General features: G+C 40.3%; 1 long non-coding RNA gene across 1 annotated transcript in view; it reads left to right on the top strand.

The window, feature by feature from the left end:
- The first annotated feature begins 14,613 nt into the window (after window positions 1-14,613).
- Window positions 14,614-21,426, top strand: part of LOC141548874 (uncharacterized) — a 56,822-nt gene continuing 50,009 nt past the window's right edge. The window contains exon 1 of the long non-coding RNA XR_012484139.1: window positions 14,614-14,717. This is a non-coding gene — a long non-coding RNA (uncharacterized LOC141548874). The remainder of the gene's footprint in view (window positions 14,718-21,426) is intronic.

Raw genomic sequence — 21,426 nt, 5'->3', positions numbered from 1 at the left:
GCGAAGAAAGCGCCATGTAGCCTTCCGCGCCTGGCCCGGCCCGGCCTGGCCTGGAGTCTTCAGCCCTCAAGTCTTCTGCGCTGGCCCCCAGCGGCTTGCGACGTGAGTTGTGAGCTTCACACACACCCACGCGCGCACACACACACACACACACACAGACACACACACACACCCCATGCGCGCGCGCACCCGCACACATTCGCCGGACCCCCCACTCCCCAAATGTCATCCAAATGTCCACTGTGGCTTCGAGCCACCCTGCAATGAAAGGGGACGTCTAGCAGCTCTCTAGGGGCCCTTCCAGCTCCCCCTCTGCCTCTCTCTCCCCCACACTCGAAGAATCCCAAACCCCAGCCTCTGGGTCCCCGCTTCCCCCCTCCCCCTCCCTTGGCTCCCACGGGGGCTGGGTGGCAGGGATATGTGTGTGGCTGTGGCTGTGTGCTGGGGGGGAGGGAGGCTATGTATTGGGGTTGGGGTGGATACAAAGCAGTTGCAAGAACTGGGAGAGAGAGGGAGGGACGGCAGGAAAAGAGAAAAGCAGGGAAGGAAGGAAAAGCACAAGTCTAAGACGAGGCGCTAAATTGAAAATTCTTTAGTCACTCTACTTAAGGACCTCACTTAGCTTAAAAATCCATGGGGAACGTAATTTTCCAGACCAAAAACAGAGACCTACTTAAACCGTGAAGGATAAATCGCTTGGTTAGAGTCTTGTTTAAAGTAAAGCGAGCCTTCGTTTTTTGTTTTTTTTTCCCCCTAAAATATGAGGAGTATCCCCCCCCACCAAAAAAAAAAATCTGGTTTTCTATAGTCTCTCTATCTCTGTCGCACATGTACAGCATTCAGTTACGTGAGGTTCGCCCTGTTTAGGATGTGCTAGTATGTGGGGGTTATAAATAGCCCTACTACCTAAGACAAGAGAGGGCCTGTTTAAAACCTAAAAACCAAGTCTGTGCCCCAAACACCCAGCCAGCTATAAGCCAAAGAAGCTTTAATATGCTAAGAATCTAAACCCCACTCTATCCAAGTTTAAAATAATGCCCGATTCATTTATCGCTGGGACATTCCCCACCAGAATGTGCACACCAGTTATTTCCCCTTCACTCTGGGAGGCTGGTAACTATGGGCCCAGGTTTTTCTAGGGTGGTCAGATTCTAAGAACCCTGATCTAAAAGAGGAGGGAGCCTGTGCATCTCGGGCAGCTGTTGCCTAGGTTTCTAGGAACCTAGAAGAGTGGCCTACTATGGGGCTCAATCAGAGCCTAACCGTAATAATAATAATACGGACAAAGTGTGAGTTTTGGTTAACTCAGTCGTTTCCAAGTATCCTTTTTGTACCCCAAAAGCAACTTCCCTTGTAAGGGACCTCTACCCTGTCAGTAGTCCTAAAGCAGCCTGCTCAGATTGCAGTGAACTGGTTTAGAACTACTTTTGAAAAGCCTCTGACTTCAGTACTAAAAAAGTCACACGACCCACCTGTGAAATACTGCAGGCTATAATCATAGACCATATTACTCCAGAGCTTTGCAACGTCCTTAGTCAGCAGATTACATAGAGCAGCACCCTGTCTATTTCTGGGTACAATTTGGAGTGGGGTTTTGATCTTTATAGAAACCATCTTAACTATTTCCCTACATGCTTAACCAGAGCTTAAAATCAGATCTATAGCTGCTGACCAAAGTCAGTAGAAGCAGCCGTCACTTTGTATAACAGCTCCTTGTTCCAAGACTCCAGTTAAGCTTCTCTCAGGAAGCTATAAGAAAATGAGCAAAGGAGCAATCACTTTTTTCTTAACTTAGAAGAATACAGTGGAAAGAGCTGGATGTGGAGACAACAAAGCCCAACCTGGGTTCAAATCCCAGGTTTTCAGAATTGCTGGCTGTGACAAGGTAAGTAATTTCACCTAAGTGAACCCCCCCCCTTTTTTCATCCATAAAATGGAGATTATAACAATTTATCTACCTACCTCACAGGACTGTTGTGAGGAAAGCCCTTTTTAAACCATAGAACTGTGAACTTAGCTGTAGAGAAATGTCCATTTTTGTTATAGTTAGGTGTAAAAATCCATTTCATCCTTAGGGTGGATTAATGAAGTGGCTATGCATGTATGGGCTCAAGATTTCCAGTGGCACCCCACCCTCCATTCCTCTTTAGTCCATAAAATAAAAAAAAAAAAGAATTTGAATGAGGACAAATTGTTTCTTATTTGGAGAGACAAATCTAAGGAGACTGTCCTCCAAAGTATAATCTTGCTGGAATTCTGATTTCATCTAAGCCTAGCCTTGGTGATTTTTTTTTTCTGCTTTCTTAACATAGTCTCAGACTTATCTGATCATATTTTTTTTATTTGCATACCTGTTCCCATCTTCAGTCGTATGCATGAGAGTCTCAAGTATAGCCAGGGAACCTTCTGAGAATTCTTTCATATGCCTCTTTGGTGGTAGCTGTAGTCTACCAGAATGTAGTTCAGAATAATATTCAATTTTTTTTAAGTGACTTTTAGAGCGACCTTCTGGGGAAAGTGATATATATATATATATATATATATATATATATATATATATATATATATATATATATAAGGGTATTTGTATTTTTAATCAACTATTGCTGAATTGTGTTGTGCTTTTCTAATGAATCAAACTCTTAATTTCTCACTTTGATCGAGAACAGGTCATGCCAGACTAACCTCATTTCCTTTTTTGACAGGGTTATTAGACCGGTTGATAAGAGGAACGCTGTAAATTTCTTATAAGTAGTTTTTAGCTAAGCATTTGACAAAGACTGCTGTTATCAATGTATACAAAATGTAGAGATGTGGACTAGATAATGCTGCGCTTACGTGTGATCACTGGTTAAATAATCAGACCAAAAAGTAGTTATTTATGGATCTTGTCAACTTGTAGGACCAGCGTCTTTCTCCTTTTTTGTGTGTCATGAATCTGTTTGGCAGTCCTGTAAAGCCAGTTGGCCCCTTGTCAGACCTTTTCAGAATTGTGTTTTTAAAATCATTAAATAAAATATGTAGGATTATAATGGAAACCAATTATATTGAGATATAACTATTTAAGAATTTTTTTTTTAAAAAGGCAGTTTACAACTGGGGTTGAGAAGCTTTACTGTGGCATGATCTTTTAGGAGAGTTACCCCCCAAGGACACTGCTTTAACTTTTTCATCAGATCACCATAGATGGGATACGCTTGTCAGACTTACAGATGGTAGGTACATAGCTGAGAGGGAAAGACCAGGGAGAGGTTCAGTGGGAGAGTTAAGATCCAAAAATATCTCAACATACTTGAATGTTAGGCTGAAATGAGTGAGGTGAAATTTAACAGATCTCAATGTAAAGTTCTACAAGGCAGTTCAAAAAATCAACTTCACAAGTGAAGAATAGGATTTGGGGAAGGGGGGAGGATCTGGTATGGGGAGTAGGTGACATGACTAAAAAGCATTTCATCTGAAGAATGATCTGAGAATTTTTAGACAGTATAAATGCAATATCAAAATCAGTTGGCAGTGTGATATGGGAGCCAAAGAAACATGAAATGATCTTTGACGGCATTAAGATAAGTATAGTATCTAAGAAGAGGGAAGTTAGAGTTCTACTGTATTCTGCCTGTTTCAGACCAATACTAGAGTATTGTCGCCATGTTCCCAGGAAAGCCTTCGAGGAGGGCAGCCCAAATAGTAAAAGTCTTTGATTTCTTGCCATGAGAGGATTGGATGAAGGGACTGGGGGTGGTTAGCCTGGAAAAATTCGACTCAGAGGGGATATACTTAAAGTTTGGGAAGGGGGGAAGGAGGAATAGATTTGGAAGGAGGGAATAAAATTTTTTTTTCTGCTTAGCAAAACTGGGAGGGAAGACTAGGAGCATTACACTGTAAAGGGGAAAACTTAGGCTTGGTGTAAGGAAGAACTTCTCAACAATCAGAGGCATTCAGGAGTAGAATGTCATCAGAAACTAGTGGATTTTTCTCCTTGGAGTTTTAGAAGAAGGCTGGACGACTTCTTGGCAGGGATTTGCAGAGGGTATTTTTATTCAGGTAGAGTTTGGGCTAGATGCCTCAGAGTTCCTCTCTAATTCGGATTCTGTAGTGTTGAAGAAAACAAAATTCGCAATTTGTCACATGATTTACTTTTAAATATTTCTGTACTGCACTGTATTCCAATCATTTGACCTTTATTAAATGTCTGCTACATACAAGGATATTGTGCTAAATGCTAGGGATACAGTTTTCTCCTCTATTTTTCACTTAATTAGAATTTCATGGAATTTCTTTAAATCACACCATACCTAACACCTCATGTAATGGGAAAAGATCACTGAATTTGAGGTCAAAGGACCTGTCTTCAAATCTTAGTCCTCCTTTCTTCCTGTGTTACCTTAGACAAATGCCTTTGCCTCTCTGATTCTTAATTTGTTTAGCTATAAGATGGGGTGATTGGACGATTTAGGTCTAGAAGGCCCCTTCCAGCTCTGAAATACAGTAATACTATGAGATCTCAAAGTAAGTCTCAGACCCCCAACCAAGTCCAGCAGGCATTTGGGACAACTGGAACAGGTCCTAATATGGAGACCAGCAGTGCAGACAGCAAATGAAGGCTCAAATATGGATTGCCTTTAGGCTGATGATATTACTCCACCCATGCTGTGACCAGAGAGAAGTTTGAAGGTCATGATTTGAAAGTCCTTGTTGGGAATCTCCTAACTGCAACTCCAGGTTGATAGGAAGTAATGTTTCAGACCCAAGGAACAGTTGTTTTCATTCTCAGCTTGCCTAAAAGCTTTTCTAGTTGAGCTGGTAGTGAACTGCGCTTCCACGAAAATCGAATTAATTCTTCGTCGCCGTTGGCTCTATGAGGATGGTGCAAAGAGTTACCTGGCAAGTAAGTGGCCCTGGGCATTTAAACGTTGTACTTTTCAGTATGATCTTTGAAATTTACAGATGACTTAATAAAGTACATGCAGAAGAGTATGAAGAACAGATCTCACCCAAGCTTTACAGGACAAGAAGGGACCGTTCTGTTATGTATGTGCTCTGGTTTGGTAGTTAACAAAGGGAAAAATGACTTTTCTGAAATTTTAACTTGAGAGCTCTTTTAGATTTTAATTTTGATTATCCATTGCATTGGTGATGAGAATACCTGGCATTATTTCAGTATTTTATTGCTTCTGTGTACTGTATACGTAGCACATATTGCATATATGTACTGTAGTTTACTGTATGTTTCAGCCTATCCATCCATAGATATGTAAAATAACCATAAACTATAAAAGCTTAACACTGCACTAAGACTTTTGGGATACCCTGGGAATCTATGGAGCTATATAAATCATCCAGAACTGGGTTTTCTTTATTTTGGGAAACTCTTGGTATGGAATATCAGTCCATTGCTGCAGATCAGCAGCTCCTGAGTTCAGGGATTTCCTAATGCTCATGTAATGTTTATGGGCCAGAAGCATTCCCGACTCTAGACTTTTTGTTCGTTACTCCTCTTTGTGCTCTGGCTCATGGTGTTTTAAAATATCAGATAGCTAAGCCAGTAAATTCCAAAGACCATTCTAAATTATGATACGGATAGGAATTGTTTCCCTCCTCTTTGGAATGTCAGCCTCTTCACCTCCCAGATTTCTAAATGCCTTCTACCAACTGGACTCTGAAATGCTGATTTCATGGAACATTGTTGGTGTGAACAGGTGGAAGCCAGAGGGGCTTCTGGCCCATCCTGATTTTGAAAAAAAAAACTGGTCCCAAAGCCCGCCTCCCATTCATCCTGCTTACTGGTATGAAGTTTGAGGTCCAACAACAGTGGTAATTTAAGTAACTTAGGAACACTGATACTAGTGTAGAACTGTGCAAAGAATATTGATGAGAGGCAGAAGTTCGGGCTTTGCTTTTGGTGACCAGATCTGAGGTCCTTGCCACCTTTTTCCATCAGTTATATGTGATCCTGGACCTACGCTTGAAAATGGGTATTTATGTCTTTCTTTTGCTGATGCTTGATGAGAGTGGAGGCAATGTAGTGCTGTGTCAAGAACGCCAGACTTAGAGTGTGGAAACCTGGGGCAGAATCCTGTCTCAGACCCTTCCTAGCTGTGTGACCTCTAGGCAAGTCACTTTCCCCTATCAGAGCTTCCCTTTCTTCATCTGTAAACCGGGGATAATCATACCTGCACATTTATAATGCAGGCTTGCTGTAGGGGAAGTCTTTGAGAAACCTTGAAGGTGCTATGGAAATGGGAATTGTTATTCATTTCGATAAAGGAATTATTATTATGAACAATAGAAAAGGACACAATTAAGAAAATAATCATCTGCTTTTATTCAAGAGCCCCTCAGGAAGTTTGGTCTCCCTGGAGAAAATTATATAGCACGGAACTAACTCCAGGAAGCTTGGAGGAGGCTAGAAAGAGATGGTGACTACTGATTAGCTAGGTAGTCCCTATTAAATGTTGTAATGATTCTGGGCAAACTAGAGGCAGAGGAGGATTCTGCCACCCACACAGCACTTTGTTTCTGGCAGCTCTACAAATTAAAAAACAAAACCAAAAGCTTTTAAATTCCCAGATCTGCAGTTCCAATGCAGCTGAAAACCTCATAGAATCCGAGCTTTTCAAAGACGTACAGACTGCTTCTGGAAGAAGAATTATACACTCCTTTTTGTATCTGCATTTAAAGCTCTTCCCAATGTCTCCTACCCATTAAACCAGATTCATTCCATATTATTCCTCTCCATTCTGTCTCCCAGCAGAATGGGACTTCTTATCAGCCCCATGCTTGAGATGCTCTCCTGCTTCCCCCCATTTCAGCATCATTTCATGTACCCCTCTCGCTGGGAGGCTCTCAGAACTGCAGTCCCAGTTTGTAGTGAATTCCCCTGCATTTATATTGACTTAGTGTACACTTTGATAGACTCTATGTATGTTCTGTTTATCCTTTTTTCGGCAGTAAAATATATGCTCATTGAGAGCGGGGACGGCTTTTATTTCTGTTTTTGCATCACCAACTTCTTAATGCCATGTTTATCAATAACCATGTCATAGGTCCTTAATAATGCTTGTGTAATTGAATAAAACAGAATAGAATTTCAAGGAGCCGTAGAAGTCATCTAGAACCATTGCTTACCCTCAAGTCAGAATATATATATATATATATATATACATATATATATATGTATGTGTGTGTATATATTACATATATGTATATTTATAAAACTCAGAATATATATTATATATGTATGTGTGAGTATGTATCTTTATCTCTATCTCTTATACACACAGAATTGTGTATGCAGACGATCCACAGAAGGAAATTTTCTTCCAGAATTGACTAAGAACATGTAGATTGTTTTTCACTTGAGCATCCTCATGATCTTCTGGGTTTTTTGTGGCCCATCACCTCCTTTTTGGAAAGCTTCACCCCGACATCCTAAATGGCACGTCTCATTGGCTTTGTATTATTGTTCAAAATGGTAGAATGAGGATAAGGTTTTTCCTGTCATACTGTACCTTAAACTAGTATAGTACTGAGATGGCTTCTTCCCCCTTGGTTGTTAATATTTTTTTATTTTATTTTTGATTCTGCCTAAAAGGGTAGTAGATGTTCCAGGATTCCATGCCTGTAATTAGAAAGGACAAAGATATGGAAGGGGTCCATTCAATAGGTTCCCACCCTGCTCTTTGGGATCTTAGACCACTGCTATGACTAGCAGTTAGAGAATGTCTCAAGAAGGTAGCTTAGTAGTGAGAGAAGGTAGTGGGTGGAGCCTGCTGGTGCTAAAAATAAACTGAGGTTCATATAAATATAATTAGCCTGTAACTATGCACAGAGAGACAGACTGTCCTTCATCTTTCCCCTCCCTTTCCAACAACTTCTGCCATTCCACTTCATGTAACACACAATCAGTTCAAGATTTCCAAAGATCTCTTCGTTGCTAAATCTATAAACTTAGGCTATCTCCTGGAGCATTGGACCCTGTCAAGCAGTCTCTCTTCCTGCATAATCTCTGCTCTTGGCTCTGTCTGACCATTTCTTTCTAGTCTCCTTTGCTTATTGTTATACATGTCTGCTTCCATATCAGAACTATCCCCCATGGTTTTGTCCTCTTGAAACCTCTTTGCTTCCTTCTCTCAGTGATCTCATCAGTTTCCATGGATTCAATTATAATCTCTGCACATAACCCTCAAATCAATAGGACCAGCCCAAATCTCTCTCTGCAGCGCCAAGCCTGTATCACCACCTGCTTGCTACACAGATCTTCATGGACTTCATATATGTGTTTCAAATTCAACATGCTAATTTATCTCCCTCCTCTAATTTACTGTTTTAGATTTTTATTTATTTCTGTCTTACAGAGATCTGTTGACTCTACCTCAGGGTAATTTCACACACACCACTCCAGACCAAAACCTCCCTTATGATAAAAAAAAAAAAGGCTACAACACCCCCCTCCAATCAGAAGTGACCATATCTGACAAAAGATTAAGTATTTTGCCCTTGTAATAATCTTATTCTTTGCTGTGAGGGAATGGGTATGTTTCATATGCTTTCTGGGATCTTTTAAAAAATTTATATCAATTTTTGTTAGTTCTCAGGTTTTCCTTCTTTCTCTCCCCCTCCCCGGCCATGCCATTGGAAAATTTAAAAAACCAAAGACTTTGTAACAAATATGCATAGTCAAGCAAACAAATTCTTGTATTAGTCATGTCCAAAAATGTATGTATCATTCTGCATCTGGAATCTGTCACCTCTGTGTCAAAAGTGAGAGAGATGGGTTAAGGATTTGAATCCCACTCAGATACTTACTGGCTGAATAACCCAGAGCAATCCCTTAATCTCTCTCACTGCCCAAGTCCTCATCTGAAAATGAGGAGATCTATGCCTGCGGCACCTCCTTACCTCACAGGATCCACACAGGATGATTAAATTAAAACCCTTTATGTAAAGCACTCTGAAGACCTTAAAACATTAAATACATGCCAACTGTTATTATAAAGCAAAGCCTTCCCTGACCACAGTCAGTGATTACTTTTGAACCCTTGAGACTGATCTCTGAGGTTTCTTCCAGCTCTAGATGATATTATTTTGGGATTAGAAAGACTGATTTCAGGCCACAAGTCTCATAACTTTTCTATAAAGGTTGCATCATTTCAATTTTGAGGAATTCTTCTAGAAATGGGAAAATACCATTGAGTTATTCAATCCCCACATGTGCAGTGAGAACCGTATTCACTTCAGCACCTGTTTGCTTGCAAACATACCTACCAGAAAAAAGGGTTCAAAAGGAGGAATGGAAAAATCTATCTGCGTTTGGCTTCAGGAATAATGTCTCCGATAGGTTTTTATGTTTACAGTTGAACAAATCTTTAAACAGCTAAAACCTTTTTCTACCTTATGTTTTAACCTTTTGAGTGAAATTCAGTATTCAGTTTTCACACTAATTTTAAAATCTCAGCATTTCTCATTTCCAGTTTCAGTTTTGCAAAAATATATGACAGCCTTGAAAATCTTGGCTTTTGTTTTCTCTTTGTTGTTCCTAAAAGGTGAAGATGTACTTTAACAATCATAATTAGAATTCTAATGTCAAGGTGTTCCCTTTGGATCCAGGTTTAGAATCTGTGATGTACTTGTTCTTTAGACTTGCAGGTTTTTGTTTGTTTGTTTGTTTTACCACAAATTCTCATCTCATGATGATAAATTGCACTGGATTAGGGAGTCAGGAGTCCCCAATTCTAGTTCTGGCTAGTACCACTTACTAGCTGTCTGAATTCAGGAATTAGCCCCTTTTTCAGAGTCTGCTTCTTTAACTGTTAAAAAGAATGGGTACCATATTCTCTACTCAGTTTGACACAAATGAGGTAACTAGTAGCTACTTTGTAAACAAGTAAAAATACTTTAACAGAGTGAAAGATAGAAAGTATATCTCTAATAGGGCAACTTGTTTCCTAGATATGTGGAAGAACAATGATGGCTTAGACTGGTAGTTCCAGGAAGGCACTTTGACATGCTGGTGGGATAGATAGAGCTAGCCTCGAAGAAGGGAAGCTCCGACAAGTCTTGCCTCTGACAGATACTGCTGTGTGATTCTGGGCAAGTCATTTTAATTCCCTGGGTTCTAGGCAGCTTTCTGAAGATTGAAAATTGCAGAGATGGTACCGAGCTATATTGGTAAAGGGATTTCCTCACTTAGGACTCCTTTATCCCACTATTCCTATCACTTAACCTTAGTGGCACCAAATCACTAGAATATCCTTGGGATTTCTATATCTTACTAACAAAACCCTGAAGGAAGGGAGAGAGAATTTCCATTTAAAATAACTGTAGACAAAAATCAAATATTTGAGTGTCTACCTGCTAAGACAAACCCAGGAACCATATGAATTACAATCACAAACTACTTTTCACACAAATAAAGTCAGATCTAAATAACTGGACAAATAGCAGTTACTTACGGGGGGATTGTGCTAATATAATAAAAATGACAATTGTACCTAAAAAAAGTCATTAGAATAAAGCAAAATCTCTTCCCCGTCTCTGAAAGAAATGAGTGAGGCAAACTGGTTTTGTGGCAAAAGATAGTCTCCATAAGACTAGAATAACAGAAGCAGAGTTGGGGTTAGATTCAGGAAGACGTGCATTTGAACAGTATTTCAGATGCTGCCTAGCTGTGTGGCCCTGGCCAAGTCACTTATCTGTTCTGGGCCACAGTTTCTTGATCTGTAAAATAGAGGCAATAATCCCTATGGTGCCTGCATCGCTACTTGGTTCTATAATCATTCAGTTAATTAGCAAGCAGTCTATTAAATATCTGCTCTGGGTCAGGCACTGTGCCAGGTGTTTCTCAGACCTTAAATGTCAGCTGTTAATATCATCCAACCAGTCATATGAGCACGTTTACATTTAATATCCAGTGCAAGACAATGCTTTGAGTTGCATTGGTAGTGAAAAGGATCTTTGTGCAGTTGTGTCGCCATAAATCAGGGAACTCACAGCTGGAGCATGATAGTTGAGCCAAGATTATATCAGGAAGAACAGGTTTCTTAAGGATTTCTCATGTAAGTAGATCCTCTCCATATTCCCTGTCTGGAGTATGAAGGTCATAACCCCAACACTGGCCAAGGAAAGGATCGGCATCGGTGCAATTGTAACTAATCAGGAATTCCTTTTGTAAACCTTCCCCCATTCCCTAGTTGTTAAGGACCTCCCCCCTCAGACCTCATGTTAACTCTTGATTTTGTAACTCACTTTTAAAATATTGTATATTTTATTGGCTGTATTGGGTTTTTGTCCCCCTCTTGGACTTTAAAGGTTCTTGAGAACAGGGAATGTGTCTCAGCTAAGACTTCAATTTCTCTCAGGATGTTAGTACGCTATTCTGTGTAGCGTAGTCGCTTAAGAAACCTTGGCTATGTTTGGGTCTATAACCAGGACAGGGCATCGACTTGCCATATAACTGCACAAATCATTTCCCCTCCCCAAGCTGGAAGTGAAGAGGTTTGCACTATGTGGTCTCTAGCTGAAATTTTATGATATTGTTACAATGAATTCTGCACACCTGTGACATCTTGGAGTTGGAGGGTGCCTCCTACTCCTACCAGGAGTAGGTACAGACTCCTGCAGTTGGAGTCTGTACCTGAGCAGACATCCTCTGTGCCCCATCTCTGACAAGTAGGCACCCAGCTCTCTGGACGGGGGGCCTACTACCCCTGGACATGACCCATTCGACTTGATAGGTTTTAGGGAGTCTTTCTTTGCAGCTAATCTAAATCTACCTTTCTGCGGCTTCCACCCATTACTCCCACTTGTGACCTCAGAAGCCAAGCCAAACGAGTGTAAGACTTTTTCCACATAGCAATCCTTCAGATACTTAAAGACTGTTAGAGTTTTTTAAGTCTCCTGCAGCATCCCCACTGGCTATTCCCTCATCCCATCTTTGTACTGCATAACCTCTGGGTTCCTTGTCTTTTCAGTTGCCCTCTTCTGGATGCTTTCTGACTGATTGATGGCCTTCTTAAAACAGGAAGTCCAAAATTGAACACCGTACTCGATTTGTAATGTGATCAAGAGGATAGCAGGATAATCGCCACCTCCTTCTGGACATTCCTATGCTCTTATTGCAGCCAGAAATCATTAGCTTTTGACTCAAGTTGAATTTATAGCCCCTAATACCCTCCTGACGTTTTCACACAGTGTTGTCTAGCCACAGTGTCTTCATCCTACACTTTTGTAGTTGATTCTTTGAACCTGAGGGTAGGATTTTACACTTACACTTATTAAATTTCATCTTAATCGATTTGACCCATCATACTAGCCTACTGAGATTTATTTGCATCCTGACTTTTTCATCCAATGTGTTAACAACATCACCTCCCAGCTTTTCATCATCTGAAAATTTGATAAGCATTCCATCTGTGCCTTCATCCAAAGAACTAATAAAATGCTGACTAGTTTAAGCCTGGGACAGTGCCTGGGACACACCACCCTTCCAAATCAGCCTATTGATGCCTCCCCATTGGATCCAACATCCTCAGACCTTTTGTGGATAAAACTGTAGTTTAGCAAGCTACAAAAAATGAAAAAAAGATGAGTTGTGATTGCTAGGATTCTTTTCCCCTTCAGAACCAGTGTGTGTAGTCCTCATGTTTGAATATCACAATCCTTGATGTTCTGTATGCTCAAGTCAAAATAACATGAAAGAAAATAAGGGTGGGAGCATACTAGGTCTTGTACAGCTAGCGAAATCCCATCCTGAAGCTGACTCAATTTGGAGGGCACACAGGGATTGATTCTGAAGATGGCTGAAAGAGAGGAAGGAGAGGGTAGCAATTGCCAAAGGAAAATAACAGATTTTTGCTACTAAATTTATTAGAGATTACTATCAAAAATAGATGGCTGAGAAAATAATCAATATCAACCCATATACCTGTGATTTCCCATTTCTATTAAATCTTTAGGGGAACTCTATATGTGTAATCACAGTCATTCCCCATTAAAGGTTTGAGAACAAAACAAGCAGACTTTTGCAAATAATATTCCACATTAGACTACATCTAGTAGTGACATAGTTGAATTTTAAAGTTATTTATTTAATATTTTCCCCAGTTATATTCCAAACAACTTTTTTTTACATTGGTTTTTATGATTTTTGAATTCTAGGTTTTCTCCCTTATGCCCACCCACAATTAAGAAACCACATGTGAAGCTATGCAAAACATTTCCATAAAAGTCAAGATGTAAAAGAAAACAGATCTCCCACCCTCAAGAAAACAAAAACTTTCAAGAAAAATTAAGTGAGAGAGAGAGAGAGAGAGAGAGAGAGAGAGAGAGAGAGAGAGAGAGAGAGAGAGAGAGAGAGAGAGAGAGAGAGAGAGAGAGAAATAGAGAGAAATAGAGAGAAATAGAAATAGAGAGAAATAGAGAATTCTTCAATCTGTACTCGGGCACAATCAGTTCCTTCTGTGGATATGGATAGGATGTTTCATCATAAGTCCTTCAGAGTAGTTGTGGATGATTGTACTCCTGAGAATAACAAACTCATTTACAGCTGGACATCCCAGAACGTTGCTATTACTTTGTATACAGTATATTCCACTTTGTTCATGGAGGAATTTCCAGCTTTGGGTGTTTTTTTTTCATGAGCACATTCTACTCATCACTTTCCAGAGAACAGTAATATTCCATCACAAACACATACCACAGTTTATTGAGCCATTCCCCAATTAATGGGCATCCCCTCAAATTTTTTTTTGTCCTGAGAAGAGAGCTGCTATGAATATTTTTTGTATGTGTAGATCAGTAGTCACATAGTTGAAAGGTGCAAAGAATAAAAGTTTCCGCTGTGATTTTTCTTTGTTTACTATCAAAAAATTTGATTCAGTTGCATAAACTGCTGTGTTAAAGGCTGTCTTCCAAGAAGACACACACACATAGGCGTGCACATACTCTTTCTCTCTCTCTCTCTCTCTCTCTCTCTCTCTCTCTCTCTCTCTCTCTCTCTCTCTCTCTCTCTCTCTCTCTCTCCCATGCATAAGTTAAAATTGGAGATTCCTTGAAAGATGCAGCATCAAAATTTGTCCAAAGCTTTCTGATATGTATAACACCAGAGTGCAGAAAGAAGTGATGATTTATTTTAAGCCTCAGAATATTGCAGAATTTCCTAAATGAAATCCATAATTAACATATAGTATGTAGAATATTACTACACCATAAGAAGCAATATAAAGAATTCAGAGAAACTTGATGACTTGTATAAACTGATAAAAAGTAATCAGAACCAAGCAAACAACTTAAGAGTTCCTTCAGTAATATAAAATAAAATAACATTGAAAGATATCAGAACATTGATCATGGCAGAGACCAGTTTCAACTTCAGAGGACTTGAGGTGAAACTTTGTTCCCTTATTTCAGTAGAGAGATGGTCAACTATGAACGTAAAATAGGATATATATTGTAAGATGCAACCAATGAATTCATTTAGCTCAACTTTATATGATACAATGGAAAGATACGTGGGGTGGAGGGGAAGGCTACCGAGAAGTGATGGTACTGTCTTTAAAAAGCATTAATTAATATGTTTTTAAATGTTTTTTTTGTTTTGTTTTGTTTTGTTTTAAGGCTCAGCCTACCTTTCCACTTTGGAAAAAACCAACTGTTGAAGATTGTCTATCATCTGCACTTTGTTATACTGTTGGATGGATAAATGAAGAGTCAGTAAAGCAGTATGTATACTTATATATAATAGATCACATATAAATAGGCACATGTGACACAGCATCTGTATATATCATGTGGTACACGTAATATGTACATATGTGTACATATATGTACATGGTGTGTGTTGTATATGCGCACATGTGCTGATGTACAATGAACTGGGCCCAGAATTAAGTAGGAGGAAGAGAGTGGGCTGGATTCCATTTGGGAAATTTCACAATGCTTTTAACATCTCAAAACTCCTCTCTGAAACAAAGGCTCATTTTTAAAAATCAGAATATATTTTTTGGCGATGCTCTATGGCAGCAAATGATGGAATAACATGTTCTCTGAAGAATTTAAGTTCAGGCTATTCAAAGGGTAAGAGAAAGGCATCACCAAAGCTATATACCAAAAGCTATGTGAAAGGTGTAGGCTCAGCATAGGAGGTGTATGAATGGAAAAGGAGCTGGGCTTGTGCCATAGAAAAGAATGAGAGATAGCAAATGGATCACCCAGGTATTCCATTATGAAGATCATTGGTGTTCACTTTGGTACAGTGGAAAGAGTGCTGGTGCTCGGGGCAGAAAACCTGGGTTCAAATCCCATCTTTAATGCTTATGACCTGTGTGATCTTGGGCAGTTCATTGAAATTTTATGGGCCTCGGTTACTTCATCTGGGAATGAGAGGGTTGTACTAGATGGCCAGCTGTAAAATAAAACCAAACACAAGTCAAGCCAACAGTTTGCACAGCAGGCTTGAAACCAGTTCCCGAGAAACCAAAGAGAATTGCAAGTTATCCTAATGACAAATATGACTGGGGCCTTTGGATGGGGGGGCTTTGTCCCTTGAAACTGGCCTGATTTTCATTTAGTTCTTTACCTTTTCTCCATCATAGACCTTTTGGGTAATCTGGTGAACCCTGTCGATCCCTTCTCAAAATCATGCTTGTAAATTGTTGAAGGAAATGCTAAATTTTACTTAGATGTTAATTAAAATAAAGATATAATTTGTTTTCCTATTCAACTTCACTGAGATGTCCCTTGAAATTTAATCGTGGATATCCTGGGGGTCCTCACTACTCCACATTTATATTTGCAATATGTTTAAGTATTGATACTTTGGGGGATTTTTTTCCCATTTGGAAGCAATCAGGGTTAAGCGATTTGTCCAGGGTCACATAATTGGTTAAGTGCCAAAGCCAAGTTTGAGTTCAGGCTCTCCTGTCTCCAGGGCTGAAGCTTTATGTACTGTGTTACCAAGCAGTCCCTAAATAGTAAGATTTTGTAAGAAGAACATTTGAAAAGAAGTGATTTGGGGATGTATGTGACATATATAAGTGTGATTTTTATTATGTCTTGAGGCCAGTTTGTCATCTTTTCCCCCTCCCCTAAGGGACTTATTTACAATTCTGTGATCATCAGGATTGGATGTATTGGGGGGGGTCTGTTTAGCATCAGTATGTGGGTAAAGTCAGAGTGCCTTTGCCTTTGCCTAAAGGCTTTTTAAAAAGACATTTAAGTGAAGAGCAAGGGGGAAAAACAGGCTTCTAAAGAACATGTTGCAGTCAATTCTTTTTCTGAAAAGTTCTTTTTGCTAGATCTTCATGTCTGTGCAGGAACTGAGGCATTTCACAGGGACATTATACCACCTTTCTTTTCGGTTGGATCACTAGCCAATCTCCAGATACCTCTAATGGATGTTTCAAAATGGTTTAAAACTCTTAAATAAAAATTAAATCTCTCTAAAATATAGATTTCCTTGCTTCTAGTCTTTACCTCTTCTGATTCATCCCAAATAATTTTCCCAGATAACTCTCCCTGAAAAAAACGAAACAAAACAAAAAAACAAACCATTACTTTCCTTATGTCACTTTTTTGCTCCAAAACTTTCAGTGGCTCCCTATTGCCTACAGAATAAAGTCCAAAACTTCACCATCCTGCACAAAAGGACTGTTTTCTTCCTCCGTGTTTCAGGTTTTTATTCATTCAGTTCCATCCATCTGGAATAACCTGTTGTTTCCTCTCTCTCCTCCTTCCCACACCTCTCTAAACCCTACCAGCTTTCAAGCCCTACTTCAAATTTAACCTTTTCCAGGAGGTCTTCCTTGATTTCATACTTGAGTACAAAGTGCTTTTCTGAAATCCTGTGGGAGTTACTGTCTCTTGGACATCAGTCTGAGATTCGAAACCATAGCAAGTCGGAGGCACTACAAGTCCTCAGCCACATCAGATTCTTCACGTGACATCTCCTGGGGTGGGCCATGTTCCGTGCCATTTGGGGAGGAAGCCATGGAGCTGGCACTGGGGTTTAGGAGGACTGGTCACCATGTATCTATCGCGGTGGATGCTTGGTCAGAATGGTGAATGGCCTCCACCGATGTTTAAAGTGACAAGGCTGGCCTCATCATCCCTACCCTGGAGGCCCCCAATCAGCTGCTTCTTCCTCCATCTTAGGCTGGAAACCTACTATTTACTATTCTCCTTTTCCCTGTGGTTCACAGTCAAGAGTTGTCTTTTTTTTCTTTTTCCCTTATTGTCCAATTATGTCTGATTCCTCCTGACCGTGGACCAACTCTCAAGAGGGGTTTCTTGGCAAAGATACTGGAGCAGATTGCCATTTTGTTCTCCAGTTTTATGCAGGAAGAGGTTAAGTGACTTGCCCTAAGTCACACAGCTAGTACTTGTCTGAGGGCAGGTTTGAACTCTGGTCTTTCTGATTCCGAACCTATTGTTCTATCTACTTTGCCACCTAGCTGCCCCTCTTTTCCCGATTACCTCTCCCTTAATTACTGTGCCTTGCATTTCTTTCCTTGGTCTTTCTCCTTCATTTAGATGACACTGCAGTAGACAGAGTGCTAGGCCTTGAATCAGGAAGATTCCTCTTCCTGAGTTCAGATCCTGCCCGAGACACTTGAGAGCTGTGTGACCCTGGACAGTTTATTTAACTATCTGCCTCAGTTTCCTCATCTGTCCAATGAAGTGGAGATGGAAATGGCAAATCACTCTAGTATCTTTGCCAAGAAAACCCCAAATGGAATCACAAAGGGTCAGAAGTGACCAAACAGCAACAATCCTTCTCTGGTTTCCATTCCATTGTGCTATCTGGAATCCCCACTTTATCCCTGACCCATGATTCTGCTAACTCCACCTGCCCTTATATGTTTCACTTCAGATTGTTGTTATCTAGCCCTCATGGGTAACTCTCTAGACAGACACCTCACTGGTGGTCACTTTTAGTTTCTTTTTTTTCTCCTATTCACTAACCATATGTGTCCCACAGGGCTCTATCATGGATCCTCTCGTCTTCTCCCTGTATATAAGTTGTCATTCGTCCTTTGTTCTCCAAGGGGACCATTGACTTCAAGAGGGTGACATCATGACTTAGAAGTGAATTGGATTTAAGTGAGGCAGGGCTGTGCAAAGTCACCAGCCTTATTCTCTCCTCTCATCCTCTGTAACATTTCACCTGGAAATCGGCTCCCCTTAGATTTAATTATCACCTCTGTGGCAATGATTCTGAATCTATTTGTCCAGCCCCGACCAATCTGCTGGCTCCAAATTTTGTTTGCATCTGTAACTGTCCAGTAGGCAGCTCAAAATGGCTGTCCAGTATACTTCTAAAATTCACCATGTCCAAAATTGAATTTATTATCTTTCCCACCAAAACCCTTTCCCATTTCCCTGTTAATATCAAAGTCCCTCCCAGTCCCTATCAGGCTCCCAACCTAGGAATTGTCCTGGATTCCTCAATCCCTCTCACCCCCCACATCCAAAGTGTTACCAAGGCCTGTCAGTTCTGCCTTTGTAACATCTTTCATGTATTACTCCTCTTCTTCTTTGATATTGCCACCATCCTGGGGCAGGCTCTCATCTCCTCATGCCCGCTCTATGGCCTCCTGATTGGTCTGCTTGCCACAAGTTTCTCTTCAGCCCGGGGCATACTCTACTCAGATGTCAAAAGTACCAGTCTGACCATGGTACCTCTCTCTTTGATATGGCACTCTATCACCTCTAGGATCAGATATAAATATCCTCTCTTTGACGTTCAAAGCCCTTCATAATCTATCTATACCCCCCACCTACCTTCTTGGTCTTCTCATATCTTTCCTCCCTTCCTTTAAAGTACTCTTCAGTCATTGGAAACTGGTACAATGGGTAGAGCAGCAGGCCTGGAATCTGAAAGACTAGAGTTCAAAAGTGACCTTAGACTCTTACTACTTGTATGACCCTGGGCAACTCCTTAACATCTGTTTGTCTCAGTTTACAATTTCTGTAAAATGGGGTTAAGAATAGTACCATCCAGGGTTGTTTGCAGGAGCAAATGAGATAATGATTGTAAAGTACTTCGCACAATGCCTGAAACATAATAAGTACAATATAAATGTTACCTATTATTATTTTTATTGTTGGTATTTTCATATTCATTATTCTTGTTGCCTTCTTCTGAGTATGTTCCACCTTTTTAGTGCCCCCCTATATTGTGGAACCCCAAAATAACCATCTTATTATAGATGTAATCTGACTCAGACAAAGTACAGAGGGACCATCTATCATCATCTTGTTCTTAGGAGTTGAGCCTCTTCTAATGCAGCCCAAGATTGCATTAACCTTCCTGGCTGTCGTATCATACTGGCAACTCATTGAGCTTGTGGCCCACTACAACTCCCAGATCTCTTTCAGGGAATCACTGTGAAACCAATCTCATATTTAAGTTTATTTTTCTAACCTGAATATAAGAATTTATACTTTGTCCCCATTATATTTTTGATCGGGCAATATTGGATCAGGATGATATTGGCTCCTTTTATCTGTTGTGTTAGCTCTCCCTCTCAACTTTGTATCATCTGCAAATTTGAGAAGCGTGCCATCTATAGCTTTATCTAAATTATTGATAAAATTGCTGGGCAGACCAGGGCCAAGCAGAAAACCACTTCTGGTATTATTTTCATTGGATTGGCCCGTGTCATTGTGTTCGTGCTGTGTTACTTGTCTTTGCTTTTGTCTTCCCTACATGACTTTTTTTTTTCCCTGAGGCTGGGGTTAAGTGACTTGCCCAGAGTCACACAGCTAGGAAGTGTTAAGTGTCTGAGACCAGATTTGAACTCGGGTCCTCCTGAATTCAAGGCTAGTGCTCTATCCAATGTGCCACCTAGCTGCCCCCCCTACATGACTTTTTAAAAGCCAAGTTTGTTGGTGAGTTCCATGTGCTTCTGCATTGTTCTTTCTAGACATTTGCCCTTCCTCACTAGAATTTTTTTCGTTATGTCCTTAGAATTTCATTCTCAAGAGCTTGCTAATCTTTCTTCTTATTTCCACTAATCATTTGAAATCTCTTTTCCTGTCATCTAGAATGCAAAATAGCTAGTTCCAGGCTTTGTTTTCTTCTCCATTTACAAATTAATAAGGAGTGATTACATTGTCCTAAGGTTCCCATCATTCCCACCCTACCCAGTCCTCTATTGGTAACAAGTGATTCTTCAATGGAATTTCCCCATGTTGATTCTCCTATTTAAATATGAAGTTCTTTTTAAACCAAGACACAAAATTATCAGTTACATTGCATTTGGCAGAAAGAGACCTTCCACCAATGCCCAAATAATTACCATTATTACTACGTAATGCTTCTGTGTCAGGTTTGTGATCCATTTCTCAGAATCCTCATCTTACTCCTTTTTCATTATAGGTAGTCCAGAGGACATACTGATGGCTAATTTCTTTTGTTTCTGTCTCCACTAATATTTGGGCAAATACTCTTGATCGTAATCTCCCTCTGATTCTTGATACACAAATAACTGTGTGTACACATAACATGCCTTATATGTACATAAATAACTTATACCAGGGAGAGTGAGATCAGTGCTAAAGAAAGTTCTGGCCAATGTGCTATAAAAATCAAGGTGGAGGGGAGATCATTTTCACTATGGAATGATCAGGGAAGTCTTCAAGGAGGATATGGAATCCAAGTTGGCTTTTGATTAGGGTAGTGGGTCCATTATAGCTGTAGGGAGAGTGTCAGAGGGCAGGACAAGAATAAAAGTAGTTCAGTTGGGCTAGATTAGATGTCGATAATGAAGTCCTACAACATGTTGAATGTTAAGAACTTTTACTTTTTTCTTAGGTAATGGAGAGCCATCATTTTTTCTCTAAGTATTGGAATGCCATAGTCAGAGTGGCATGTCACAAATATTGTGGTCTCTGCCCAAGGCACTACCACTCTTCCCCCTGCCCAGAGGGGTGCCGACACAAAAGCCAGGCCCCGTTCAGCCAGTCACCCCATTGCCTCAGGCTTGCCCACTACCCCATCTACGGGGCTAAACTGAAAAGACCTTGTTGGAGAACCCCCAGACTGCGCTGTCTTATTCATTTGACTTTCTCCTTACTGTCATCACTGAGCTACCTCGCTTCCTTTGAAGTTCATGCTATTAAAATTTTCCACCCAGTACAGATCCTGGTGGTCAGGTCTGTTGGCCTTCAGGTCATTTTGTCTACTTTCTGAAGAAGTTTGCTACCCAGTTCGCTGTTCTCTTCTCTATCCAGGGCTTGTCTTTATATTAAGGGACTCTGATGTACTCAAACGCTCTGGATCCTCCTCCAGTTTTAATCTCTTCAAATTCCATGGCTTTCTCCTCCATTCCATCTCAACCAGTTATAGGAAAGGGCTTAGTGAAGATATCACCATTACCCACAAGTGTTCCACTTTCATAATGAACCCTGACATCCTTCTGGTTGACC

This window comes from Sminthopsis crassicaudata, chromosome X (assembly GCF_048593235.1).
Source record: "Sminthopsis crassicaudata isolate SCR6 chromosome X, ASM4859323v1, whole genome shotgun sequence".
NCBI classification, from domain to species: domain Eukaryota; kingdom Metazoa; phylum Chordata; class Mammalia; order Dasyuromorphia; family Dasyuridae; genus Sminthopsis; species Sminthopsis crassicaudata.
This window is presented reverse-complemented; position numbering and strand designations above follow the sequence as displayed.